Source organism: Paroedura picta, chromosome 10 (genome assembly GCF_049243985.1).
Source record: "Paroedura picta isolate Pp20150507F chromosome 10, Ppicta_v3.0, whole genome shotgun sequence".
NCBI classification, from domain to species: domain Eukaryota; kingdom Metazoa; phylum Chordata; class Lepidosauria; order Squamata; family Gekkonidae; genus Paroedura; species Paroedura picta.
The window spans coordinates 84,310,025-84,323,970 of NC_135378.1; the positions used below are offsets into that span (position 1 = coordinate 84,310,025).

Sequence of the window (13,946 nt, forward strand, 5' to 3'; positions counted from 1 at the left end):
GAACAGGGTTTGATTCCCCACTCCTCCTCCACATGCAGCCAGCTGGGTGACCTTGGACTGTTCACAGTTCTCCCAGAGCTTTCTCAGCCTCACCAATCTCTGTTGTGAGTAGAGGGAGGGAAGGTGATTGTAAGCCACTTTTGGCCTTTTGGGTCCTGGTCCCGAACTGGTGGAATGAGCTCTCGGGACAGCTAAGTGCTCTGCAGGGCCTGCAAAAAGTCTTCCACCAGACTTTGGGTTGAGGCCAGAGCAGAGAAGATCTGCGGGCCCCTCCTCGGCCTAGACAGTCCATCAAGCTCACCCCATAATAACAGCCCCCCAAGGCATAGTCTGGGTGTCTCATACAGCTGATGCAAAAGTGTTTGGAGTTTTAGTTATTTTGCTGCTACGGATTGTAAGGTTGGGTGTGTTTTTAATCGGAGTTTTATTGTGGGGGTTTTATTCTGTAACCTGCCATGAGCCAGCTAGTCTGGGAGTGGTGGGAAATAAATCAAATTAATAACTAAAAACAAAATAAATCCTTGAGACTCCGTTGGGTGGTAAAAAGCGAGCAACAAAATACAATTTCTTCTTCAATTCAGTCAAGGATTGTAGGAAAACCAAGGAAAGGTTAACCTTTTTTTCAACAACAAAAAATAGACTGTAGATATATCCACCACGCCTTTGGGGTCTGTGGTGACCCCAGAAGTTGTAAGGTTGTTTTATCAATACAGTATGGGAGTCTGATTTATCTTCCATAACTCTTCTCCTCTGGGTGCTTGAAGCCTGAGTCCCAAACCTTCCTTTAAAATAAGCCAAATATTTGAACACCTCTCCATTCACAGCTCACATCTGGCCCCAAAACACCATCCAGATGCATCTGGCATGATCTTCAAATCGATGCTTTTAGTATAAAGAGCGTAGAGGGGCTTGTGTGACATTATAAATCCCATCAAACATGATCAAGGCCTTGTAGAGGTTAACAAGGAGACCTCTCTCCTTTCGTTCTCCAAATGATTAAAAAAGATTGCTTGCCCTTTTCCTTCCTGAAAAGCAATTTATAAGTCTCCTCGCCCTGCTGCTGGAGAGATTAGCCCCCCTGCTTATCTTCTGAGGATCCTGTTCCCTGACACTGGGTTGGATCTCCAGGTGCTAACTATGGGTCAAAAGGTTCTTGTTGATTTGGAGGTGGAGCCTGGAGACAGCAGGGATAGGCTGTCACACTAAGGCAGCCTTTTTCAACCTTTTGACTGTGCAGCAATCCCCTGAACTAATTTCTCAGGCTTTGAGGAGCGATTTCACAGTCCAAATAGTTCAGCCGTGGAATGGGCTACCTCAGGAGGTGGGGAGCTCTGGTGGTCTTCAAGCAGCGGCTGGACAGATCCTTCTCCTGGATGCTTGAGGCTGATCCTGCACTGAGCAGGGGGTGGGACTAGATGGCCTGCATGGCCCCTTCCCACTCTAGCATTCTAGGAGTCTAGTTCAGCAGAGGAAGGGGCTGCCTAAGGGGGTCAGGAGCTCCCCCTCACTGGTGGGCTTCAAGCAGGGTCTTCACTGGCAGTCCTCAAGCAAAGGTTGGATACACACTTTTCTTGGATGCTTTAGGATGCTTTGGGCTGATCCTGCGTTGAGCAGGGGGTTGGACTAGATGGCCTGGATGGCCCCTTCCAACTCTGTGATTCTGTGATAGAAACTTTGTGTTGATCCTGCATTGCGAGGGGGTTGGACTAGATGGCCTCTAGGTCCCCTTCACACTCTAGGATTCTGTGATTCTAAATGGTCATTGAAGTGGATTGAAACTGCATTATTTATTGTGTGTACAAGCAAGGGCTCCCCCTCTCTTTCTTCCAGCCTGCACTGCAGCACTTTGCTTACTTCAATTTCAGGCTTCATGTTTGATGAAGCCCTCTGAAGCATCCCTGGCTCCTGGCGGGCACTGCCCCCATTGTGGGCATCAGACCTGTCGAGAAGTTCATTCGCCTCTAAGCTCAGCTCTGTGCCATTGGCTCAAAGACTGTTTCTGTTCATTTGTCTCCATATCACCTGTCGAGGAGAACCGAAACGCCCGCTCTGCACAGACAGAACACCGACGGCCTTTGAAAGATTTCGCAGGGAGTCGCTAAACAGCAGTCACTTACCCTGAAATGAGCTTTCTGGCACAGCTCTCACGGAGAGGAGTTTTGGGTTGCGTTTTCTGCAGAAACAAAGCCAGACATCCTTTCTGCGGTCATCTCTGTGAAATTGGGAGTCACACTGGACGTTCAAGGCTGCAAGGAACTTTCTTAAAGAGAAGATCAAAGTTCAAGTCATGTAGCACCATTAAGGCCACCAAATTTATATTGGGGGGGTAAGCTATTGTAGAGGGGGAGTAGTAAATCAGCGTACAGCATAAAGACGTTTAACCAGCTCAAGGACTAAGTAAGAATAACAAACTAAGTATAAGTTTACCATCAATGTCTCTAAATTATTTATTGTTGTTGTTGTTGTTGTTATTTCTATACTGCCCTCCCACTGTGGCTCAGGGTAGTGTACATGGTAGGTAAACATTAACAGGAAATTAAAACCAGTACAAGAACAATACAAAGCATGATCTAAACATAGGCTTCCTCGGGGGGGGGGGGAGGATTGGAGACAGCAAAGGGGGAAGGGGGGAGAATAAAACCAAGAGGCAAATCTCTGCTGAGAGAAGTTAGGGCTTCTGAAGCGGAGTCACTTTAAGGGAAGCCTCACAACTGGGAACCAGAAAGTCACTGAACTGATGCCCTGGCCAATCAGGGAAGACTGCTTTGCTATGTCAGCGTTGGAGGCATGAGGCAGCAAGTTAATTCACAAAAAGCAGAGACCTGCACATTTATTCATGGCGGTTTTTGAAATAATGAGGCTTTTATCCCCTCCTGGATATCACGGGGGGAAGTAGGGTCACCACGAATCAATCATGTATGATGCAGAGGGGAAATTTAAAGCACCCAAAATCAGAATGGAAATCGAATTCCCCCAGCCTAGCGTGGATATTTGTCTTGAAATAAACCCTAGGCATGCAACGTTTGAGGTTTCTTGTTTTGCTTGCCGCTTCAACCACACACCGTAATTTAATGTGCATAAAACCGCCAATCTACGATCTTTCCTTTTGAATTTCATTACACCCCTCTTCTGCCAACCTCATTAGGGTTCTCGATGACTTTTGATAAATGACTTGAATTAAGACATGGAAATCACCTGTATCAAAGAGAAAGGGGGGGGAGAGAGAGAGAGAGAGAAAAGAAAGGGAAAGAAAAGAAGAAATTATCAGGCGTTGATCCCTCCCCTACAGAAATGTGAACCCGAGAAGGATAAAAGAATTGTTTTCTTTCCTCCCAGAGGTTAAAGATGCTTATTAATAAAAAGTGTCTGAGAATCATTTTCGCAGGAAGCTTATTATAATTTGACAGGGCGATCGATGCCTTCTGACGTCCTGTCACATCTATAGGCAACTCCATCCTTCAAAAAAAGGATTCACACGCAGCGTCAGGGACTGCTCACAAATACCAACCTGTTCAACAAGCTGAGGACTGGCCCCAAGGCACAGCGCATGCCATCCCAGAAGCAATGAGTCAAAGAAGACATACTCTGAGAAAGTTTGAGTCTGTGTGTGGTTTTTTTTCTTTTTTTAAAAGGTCAGGAGAAAGACATGAAAACAGAGAGCTTGGAATACGCATATAGTAAAACAAGAAACACATGGGGGGGGGTTAGTAAATTTAAAAATCAAATGGAAGCAGGTGGGGAGGGGGGAGGTTCCACTGACATTCAGTAGCAGACTTAAAGGTTACACCAGTTCCACAGAAGAATTTCAAAGAGATTCCAGGAAGAAGCAGGTGGATGCGATTTTTACAAAGCAACTTAACATGTTTGGGCCCAGAATCAGTAAGCCCAAAAACCAGCCCCCACACCCTCCCTCCACCAATGCATCCTCCTTTGCTAGTGTTGGCACAGTTTGAATATGCAGAGAATGGAGCACGAGGCTGCTTAAAGAATAAAATGGTTTTTATTCAGGAGAGAAACAACAGTGGCTAGTCACAGATCTCTTTGAATTACTCTGTTCCGCAACTGGAAATGCATCTGCCATTTCTCACTAATCTTGACATTTTTATTCCGTGTTTTTTGAACTGAGGTTGAACTCAAAAGACTGATAACCTGATAAAACTTAATGCTATACTAGCTGGGCTCTTGAATCTGTTAAACATCACCATTATACTGCATATTTTATATTGGATATATTATGTTGGATATTTTCATGATGCTGTTTACCAATTTACTACTATTATACTCTCTCCTTATATATGTAGTCTGGTGTTTTCCATTTCATTGTCAGAAACAAGAGGAGTTTTTTTTTATATACCCCACTTTTCACTGGCCAAAGGAGTCTTAAAGCAGCTTTCAGTCGCCTTCCCTTTCCTCTCCCCACAACAGACACCCTGTGAGGGAGGTGAGGCTGAGAGAGCCCTGAGATTACTGAAGAAGAAAAGTTGGTTCTTATATGCCACTTTTCTCTACCCAAAGGAGTATCAAAGAGGCTTCCAATCACCTTCCCTTTCCTCTCCCCACAACAGACACCCTGTGAGGGAGGTGGGGCTGAGAGAGCCCTGATATTCCTGCTCGGTCAGAACAGCTCTATCAAGACTGTGACAAGCCCAAGGTCACCCATCTGGCTGCATGTGGGGGAGGAGCACGGAATCAAACCGGGCTCACCAGATTAGAAGTCACTGCTCTTATCTACTACACCACGCTGACTCATGTGAGCTTATGAAAGCTCACACCTTTTAAAAACCCTGTTGGTCTTCAAGGAGCCACTGGATGCAAATTTTGTTGAGAAACGACTATTTATGAGATAGAGATCTACAGTCTTACTAACTGTTGTCTGTAATCATCCTTCTGCTGTTCAACACACACAGCACTGCTTGGGAGTGCCCTATCCGATTCACATCCAGTAGATTTGATTCGTGACTGTTCATAGAACCATAGAATCATAGAGTTGGATGGGACCTCCTGGGTCATCTAGTCCAACCCCCTGCACTATGCAAGACGCTCACATCCCAATCACTCACCCACTGTCACCTGCCACCCCCTTGGACCTTCACAGAATCAGCCTCTCCGTCAGATGGAGATACAGCCTCTGTTTAAAAATCTCCAAAGACGGAGAACCCACCACCTCCCGAGGAAGCCTGATCTTTGTCTGCCTCATGGATTCCACACATCTGTAATTTTTTTTAATTGTCCCTGTTTTAGGAGCTGTCTTCCCCCTGCAGAAAAATGCACAGAGCCTGCCCTTCTTTTGTCATCGTGAGTTATGTTTTCACTGGGGAACAAACACCCCTGCGGATAACAGCAAGCCCGACAGGAGTGCCGGATTGGTACGATGTTCATCACCGCCCAGAGCGATGGAACACATCGACGTGTCCCTCTAGCTCTACGGGGCTATCGACATCCCCATCGATCTCCCCTCTGCTTCGAGGACAACGAAGCCCATTAGGCAATTTCCCCTCGGTAATTAAAACATTGAAAGCATGGGACTGGATAACCACGACCGTCCTGCCGTCACAAGCAGTCAATTGACATTCCTGTCTTCGGTTGTTGTTGTTCTTGTTATCGTGGCTTGCCTCAGAGGGGAGGTGAATGGGTGCTACCTCCATAATTTGTCATCTTGAGGAATGGTGATTGTGTTGCGAGTCGCAATTTGAGAACTGTCTCTTGCTTAACAAGTACTTTTGTCACTCCGTGTTCACAAACACTCTCCGGGAACATCTTGGCCCTTTTCGCACAAGCAGAATAATGAGAGTAGCCCAGTTCTCAGGTAGTGGCTGGGGAGCTCCCTGGATCGTAGTCCCATTGTATACGGCACTGGTCAGACCACACCTGGAGTACTGTGTGCAGTTCTGGAGGCCTCACTTCAAGAAGGACATAGATAAAATTGAAAGGGTACAGAGGAGAGCGACGAGGATGATCTGGGGCCAAGGGACCAAGCCCTATGAAGATAGGTTGAGGGACTTGGGAATGTTCAGCCTGGAGAAAAGGGGGTTGAGAGGGGACATGGTAGCCCTCTTTAAGTATTTGAAAGGTTGTCACTTGGAAGAGGGCAGGATGCTCTTCCCGTTGGCTGCAGAGGAAAGGATGCGCAGTAATGGGTTTAAACTTCAAGTACAATGATATAGGTTAGATATCAGGAAAATGTTTTTCACAGTGAGAGTAGTTCAGCAGTGGAATAGGCTGCCTAAGGAGGTGGTGAGCTCCCCCTCACTGGCAGTCTTCAAGCAAAGGTTGGAGACACACTTTTCTTGGATGCTTTAGGATGCTCTGGGCTGATCCTGCATTGAGCAGGGGGTTGGACTAGATGGCCTGTATGGCTCCTCTATGATTCTGTGATTCTGTGATTACAATCATTTTATTTTTACCACAAAAAGTGAGTCCAATAGCACCTATAAGACCAACGAAGATTTATTCAGGGTGTGAGCTTTTGAGTGCAGGCACAGAGTATAATAGCATCTTTAAGACCAGCAAAGATTGATTCAAGGTGAGAGCTCTCGAGTGTATGCACAGATTTGTATGTTTACATATTGATTGTTTATGGATGCTTAATTGTGCTTATATATATTTTCACAGCTTGGTGTAAGTAGTGGAGAACAGCCAGCTTGGCATAGTGGTTAAGAACAGCAGCTTCTAATCTGGCCAACCAGGTTTGATTCTCTGTTCGCCACAAGCAGCCAAGTGGGTGACTTTAGGCTCATCACAGCTCTGACAGTGCTGTTCTCACACAGCAGTTCTCACAGAGCTCTCCCGGCTTCCCCTTAACTCCTCAGGGAGAGGAAGGGAAGAGGAAGGGAAGGTGATGTAAGCCGCTTTGAGGGAGAGGACTGTAAGCCACTTAACTCAGAGAGAGGAAGGGAAGGTGATTGTAAGCCGCTTTGAGACTCCTTTGGGTAGCGAAAAGCGGGGCATAAAAACCAACTAACCAACTCTTCTTCATCAACCTCAGAGCAGAGCTGCTGTTTGAATTCAGGCCAGCAGCGTGACTTCATGCAAGACATGTTCTGAGAATAATTGCAGCTCATGCCTTGCGTGAAGTTCAGCTGGCCCAAGGAGAAATCTAATCCCCCACCTGCGCATGGTTAAAAACTGCCGAACAGAACGTGTTCAAAAGCCCATTCAGAAATATAAAAGGTCTATGCAGAAGCTTAAAGAAAGGTATCAAGGCAGGGAGGAGGGCTGTTGTTGAAAGATCAGTGCAAAGTAAGACATCGCCTTTCCTGGGGGGGGGGGGGAAATGCGCTTAATGCTCCAACTGTTCCCAGTGATGATCCATGAATAAAACAGATTTCTATATCAAGCATCTGCTTGAAAATGCACCACCGTCAGGGAGGGGAGTGAGCAGACTGGCAAATTTAGCCGCAGATGATTCGGGAACGCCAGGAGGTTCGGAGCCAGCACAGCGGACCCGGAGGTTTGGAACATTTGAAGTTTAAAACTCAGTTATCTGTGGGGTTTCATATTTTAAGCTAACAGGGGGGGCTTTTGTTTGGTGATGGGGTATGGACAATAATGCGAGACGAAGAAGAAAAGTCATGGTGACTTTAAGTCTAGGGAGAAAGAAGAAGAAATGTTGGGTTTTATACCCTGCTTTTCTCTTCCCAAAGGAGTGGCAAAGCGGCTTCCATTCGCCTTCCCTTTCCTCTCGCCACAACAGACACCCAGTGTGATAGGACCATGACAGAACTGCTCTGTGAGAACACCACTAACAGGACTGTCATTAGCCCAAGGTCATGCAGCTGGCTGCACATGGAGGAGTGGGGAATCAAGCCCAGCTTAACTGATTAGAGGAGCATGGACTCAAACTTTTGGCCACTACACCAAACTGGAAGACCCTGCAGAACAGCAGCAGAGAAGAAGTGCAGATTGCATAGTTAGATCAGGAACGCCCTGATATTTTTCATATTCCCTCCTCCTGTGTCCTGATTGACTCAGCTGGAGACTTCCTGCTCCTTGGAGTACACTTCCTCCCTGCTTGCCTCCAGAACGGACAGAATGGAGGAGGAACAACAGACCAAGTCACCTTTTCCAACCTTCGGACCTCGGAGGTAAACCTGAAATATTCTTCAGGCACTGTGGTACCCCTAAAGTGATGCCAGCTGGCCACACCTCCTCATCACACACACTCCCCAGAAGTGACATGTCTGGTCTCTCATTGGGTTTTTACATTTAAAAAAAAGATCAAAAAAGCAGGAGAATTCTCGAGAACTCAGCCCTAGCACAGATTCCTGTCAGCATGGTTTATCGGCAGGCATCACCTGCAAAGCAAAGTTACCCTATATGGGGAGAGGATTTGGACCGAGGAAATAAAGCCTAGAATAATCACTTTGGCACAGAACGAACAGAGGTGTTTGGCAGGAGAAACTCACCTTGGCACCTGAATTCCCTTTGAGGGCTACGGATAGGGATGCATTTTCTCTCAACCACAAGACATGACGGCTTAGTTGTGTCTCCAGTCCGGCCAGCTGCAGACCTGCATAGACAGGCATTCCAGGTTTCCAGAAGGATATAGATCACACAAGCATAACTTGTCACTTATCAATCTAAACACGGCTCACCAGCCAAGCCGTCTGGCCAACTGCCCTTTTTTTGTAATGCCAAGAAGGGGATCGGTTTCACTGCCATCCTGAGCCCTGATTGCTACCAGGAAGCCGATCCTGGAAATATCCTTTGCAAAATTAGACTTTTGTGTTTTTTTTACACAAACTTCTTCCATTTGCTGGCTGTCAGACACCCCCTCCGATTGTTCAAAGGCAAATAACAGAAGTAAAATTCTGTGAAAAAGGTGGGCATTGAGACAGTGGGGTTGGGGGAAGTGGGGACTTCAAGGAGGTATAAAGTCATAGAGGCCACCTTCCAAACTGGCGATTTTCTTCATTGGGAACAGCAATGAACTCCAGTTCGAAAAACCTAGTTGGGGGAATAAAAATGTCAAGATTAGTGATAAATGGCAGATGTATTCCCAGCTGTAGAACAGGGCAATGGAGATCTCCCGGGAGTACAACTGATCATGTCTGACAAGATGTAATCCCGGGAGATCTCCAGCCAACACCTGGGGGCTGGTGACTCTATGAAAGAACTCCGCCCCTCGAGACAAAAAATGTCTCGCTGGGTGCATCACCATGAACTTTCTACCGGATCCATACCTTGGAGCTCCTTTGCAGACCTTGGAGAAGAACTCGCTGCTCATTAACATTACAAGACAGCTCATTTGCATTTCGTTGCAAAGGAGCTGGAGAAAAGGGCTCAGATTTGGGGGTTTGCAGAGTTTCTTCTCCTTAGCCGACAAATCTTCCTCCCTCCCTCTCAAATTCCTTTCATTAGCCGAAAAAAAGCCAGAGGCTTTTCTCTCCGCTTTCATAGCTAGTTATTTTTTTGGTGCGAGAAGTTCAGCCTAAGGAGCCTGTTTCTGTGCTTGGGTGACTCAGTCTTGCTCCCTGTTCTGACCCCGTTGCGGGATTGTCTCCTGCTGCACTCCGATGAATGTCCTCCACACTTCCCAGACTCCACGTTGGGTCTTTAAGAGCTTCTAAACATTTCCGGCAAACTAAGTAAAGGTAAAGGTGAAGGTATCCCCTCTGTGCAAGCACTGGGTCATGTCTGACCCTTGGGGTGACACCCTCCAGCATTTTAATTAACTCCCACCCATTAGGGAAACCCTTCCTGGGCCATCAAGAAACACCCCCCCCCTTTCACAAAACTCTGGCTGAGAAAGCCTGATTGAACTAATTAAGTGTATCACTTACCCATCCAGTTTCTGCATTTAGACTGTACTTTTCCGGAGCCCAATTTTTGTAAATGTACCATTTTTTCATTTCTTTTTGTGCTCATACGCATTTTTTGCAATTATCCCCATTTATTTTCTTTGCTGCTTATCACCATTTCATTTGATTTATTTAGAAGGAAGAGGAGGAGTTGGCTTTTACACCCCACTTTTCAGTACCAAAAGTCTCAAAACGGTTGGCCATCACCTTTCCTTCCTCACAACCATCACCATGTGAGGTTGGTGAAGCTTGGGAGAACTCTGAGAGAACTGTGACTGGCCCAAGGTCACCCAGCAGGCTTCATGTGTCTCAAAGTGGCTGACAATCACCTTCCCTTCCTCTCCCCACATCAGATACCCTGTGAGGCAGGGTATACTAAGAGAGCTCTGAGAGAACTGGGACTAGCCCAACGTCATCCGGCCACCCTCATGTGTCTCAGGGTCATTTACAATCACCTTCTTTTCCTCTTCCCACAACAAGCACCTTCCAAGGTAGGTGGGACTCAGAAAGCCCTAAGAGAACTGGTGATGAGGGTCACCAAACTAGCTTCGTATGGAGGAGGCAAAGGGAATCAAACCCAGTTCTCCAGATTACAGGCTGCCTCTCTTAACCACTAAACCCCACTGCTTGACTTCTGACTGCTCTTTTAGAGCATTTTATGCCACGTACATCCCTTTTGCTGGCCTTTTGATACTACTTAACCATGCAAACATTCAATCAGAGCCTCAGTATTAAAATTTGACGCCAGTTCCTTCCGGAGTACTGAGAAACTATTTTAAAAACTCTCCAAAGTTTATACAGTTAGAGAATTCGGTAACATATCTGGTCCTCACTGGCAACGCGATTCAAAAGGAAAAGACAGATGGCCAGACTTCTGGACTTTGGGAGGAATTACAAACGTCTCTCTGCCCCGTGTCCGCCCACGATCGCAGAGTCTGGAAGTCCTTGGTCAAAGGTCTACCGCTGCCTGGAGGACCAAAGCCAGGAAGGAGAACCAGCTCAGCCTCATGAATAGTCATGGTCACAACCGCATCGTAGGTTTGACGCGCAGTTAAGAAAAGCAGATGGGTCCAAAGAGAAAAGGGAAAAGAAACACATGCAACATTCAAAAACCTTTGATTACCGTAAGGCAAAATATTTGTCGGCAGAGTGGCAATAGGCAAAGAGAAGCAAACCGCCAGGCTGGAAACGAGAATAAAGTTGTTTTATTATGAAGAGAAACTACTTCGGGTAGAAAGGAAAGCGAGAGAGACTGAACAAACTGTTCTAACTGTTTTCTGTAGTCATTCATGTGTTCAACAGCTGTTCTGGAAGCAAGCAGGGAAGATTTATGCTCACAGGAGCAGGAGGTCTCCAGTTAGACAATCAGGAAATATGCTCAGAGGAGCAGAAACTCTCCAATTACACAAATTGGGGTCCTGAAGGAAACAATCTGAAAACTATCAGGAAGTTCCTAACCTAACTATGCTAAATGCATAACTCCCCCAATGCCCCCTGCAGGGCAGTCTTTTTGCTGTCAAATCATGCATGCTGATGATCTTGCATTTTCGAATGGTGCAGCTTCTCTCCAGATGACAGAGATCTGTTCCTCTGAAGAAAATGGCTTTCTTGAAGGTCGGACTTTATAGCATTACACCTGGCTAAGCAGCTTTCCTTCTCTGAACCCTGCCCTCCCCACGATCCAACCGCCGAATCTCCATGAATTTTCCAATTCAAAGTTGACAACCCTAAAGCTGAGCCATACCTTTCCCTGTCTTTGGCACCTTCCCAAGTGGAATGTGTTTATGAAGAACACGGATCCTATCAGTCATGTATTGCTGCATGTTTCATAGAATCATAGAGTTTCCCTTGGGGTATGCAAAATATGTAGTGTGCATTTTTCAGAAACATATGAAACATGTCCTGCATAGAATCCTAGAATCCTAGAGTTGGAAGGGCCCTCCTGGGTCATCTAGTCCAACCCCTTGCACTATGCAGGACACTCACAACCCTATTGCTCATCCACTGTCACCTGCCACCCCCTTGAATTGCAGGGGCCATTGGAGGTGTATTTAGCATAGCTAGACTGGGAACTTCCTGATGCTTTCCAAATAATCTCCTCCAGCATCCTGATTGGCCGAATACGAGACTTCCTGTTGCTTTGAGTGTACTTCCTCCCTGCTTGCCTCCACAGCAGACAAAACGAACAACAGAACAGTTAGTTGGGTCTCTCTCCAGTCCGCTCCTCTCTCTCTCTCTTTCTATACAATGTTGTTTCTCATCACAATAAAACTCTCTTATTCTTTTAGGTAGTCTGTTGCTTGGCATCTCATGCATGTTTAAACTCTGCCAGCCGTTTCCTGTGAGTTTCATCCGACGCTTTATATTTATTTGTGCCCGTTGAGTTGTAGGACTTCGGACCTGCTTGGCTGGGAAAATTGCGCTGTTTTAATTTTGCATCTGTTTCAGCGCTACCGTGACAGCCAAGGCTAAGGCAGAGAAGTTTGCTGCTGATAACGATATTCCTACAGGCTGTTTCATGACAGCTTTACAGGAATTTTCCATATTCGGATTCATTGAGCAGCGCGTTCCTTCCCGGCAGCTGCCTGTCCTGCTTCGATCATCTCAAGGATGCAGAAGTGTGCTGGGACGGGTTGCCGAGCCGAAACTAGTATTTTATATTTCTTTCTTTTTTTTATGGAATACTTTCAGACAAAAAAAAAAAAAGTTTGGAGAAAGAAAACAGGTTAAAAGAAAGATAAAAACAAAACAAAAGGGTTAATCAAACTCTTGAGAGCCAGTTTGGTGTAGTGGTTAGGAGTGCGGACTTCTAATCTGGCATGCCGGGTTCGATTCTGCACTCCCCCCTCATGCAACCAGCTGGGTGACCTTGGGCTCTCCATGGCACTGATAAAACTGTTCTGACCGAGCAGTGATATCAGGGCTCTCTCAGCCTCACCCACCCCACAGGGTGTCTGTTATGGGGAGAGGAAAGGGAAGGCGACTGTGAGCCGCTTTGAGCCTCCTTCGGGTAGGGAAAAGCGGCATATAAGAACCAACTCTTCTTCTTCTTGAGTCTCTCGGTGACAAAGCGGATACAACTGCAAATCCGTTCTGGTTTCTAAGATACTACTTACTTTCTTATTCTAAAATTATTGCAAAATTTTAAGAATATTTTTCTTTAAACTCTAAACATCTCTCTATAATTGTCTAATCCAATCTAAAAATGAGTCTTTTTTTGTTATTGCATCAGTCCAATCCTGAATCTTTTATCAATCTCGTTTTGGGATGAGCACAGAGGAATATCGGGCCGAATATCAGTCGGTGAGGAAAACCTGTTGCAAGAAAAGCCAAGTCAGCCCCAGGATTGGTCTGACTTTCTTTAATTTTCTTCTTGGATCTATTGGACCTGGGGGGGAAATGGTGTTTCCAAAAAATCCCGGATCCGATCACCATACTGGTATTCAGATCCGCAATTTTTTTGGAACAACTGAAATGTTCAGTGTCTATCTTCTTGCACAGTTTATCTAAGACTGCATGGCTGGGCATTTGGGTAAAACTCTTTTGCACCCAGAGATCCTTACAAGGATAAAGATCTTTATTTATCATCATCCAACTCTTAGAATCCTAGAATCATAGAGTTGGAAGGGGCCATACAGGCCATCTAGTCCAACCCCCTGCTCAACACAGGATCAGCCCAAAGCATCCTAAAGCAGCCTAAAGCATCCTAAAAAAGAGGGCGATCCATTGAGGGGCCAGGGTCTCTTGTATGTTGGACAGTCCCCTGTATTTCCCTTCTCGTAACATTGGGGAGTTCTTTTCTTCTTCTTTTTTAGGATGACGTCCAGACAATCCCAGGGTGGAATCTCTCATCCCATTAATCATATGAATGGGCCGTCTGAGCTCCTGTAATCACAAAATTAGCTATCTGGGACACGTTTGCGGTCTTTAGCTTGAAACAATCCAGCCAGGTCAGGCTCTCTCCACTGCTGTACTTTCTGGTCTGTTTAACAGTTGTGGGCACTGGAAAATAAATAAGGCCTTTTATTCCCCCCGAGGTCCGCTGAGGTCCAGGATATTCACTCTGCTGAGAAAATTGCCTGTCAAAAAAAGTGACAAAAGTACATTGGACTTTGGCAAGAAGTGTTCTTGCTTGTTTTCACACGC

At 46.0% G+C, this 13,946-nt stretch overlaps 1 long non-coding RNA gene across 5 annotated transcripts in view; it reads right to left on the reverse strand.

Annotated features, from left to right (window-relative positions):
* Positions 1 to 13,946, reverse strand: part of LOC143819486 (uncharacterized) — a 57,455-nt gene that overhangs the window by 26,060 nt on the left and 17,449 nt on the right. For 3 of the 5 annotated variants that reach the window (XR_013224988.1, XR_013224990.1, XR_013224989.1), the window contains exons 2-4: positions 8,406 to 8,946; positions 3,063 to 3,195; positions 2,118 to 2,260 (exon numbers count right to left, since the gene is read on the reverse strand). This is a non-coding gene — a long non-coding RNA (uncharacterized LOC143819486). The remainder of the gene's footprint in view (positions 1 to 2,117; positions 2,261 to 3,062; positions 3,196 to 8,405; positions 8,947 to 13,946) is intronic. The other 2 variants (XR_013224991.1, XR_013224992.1) reach the window with 2 other exon arrangements.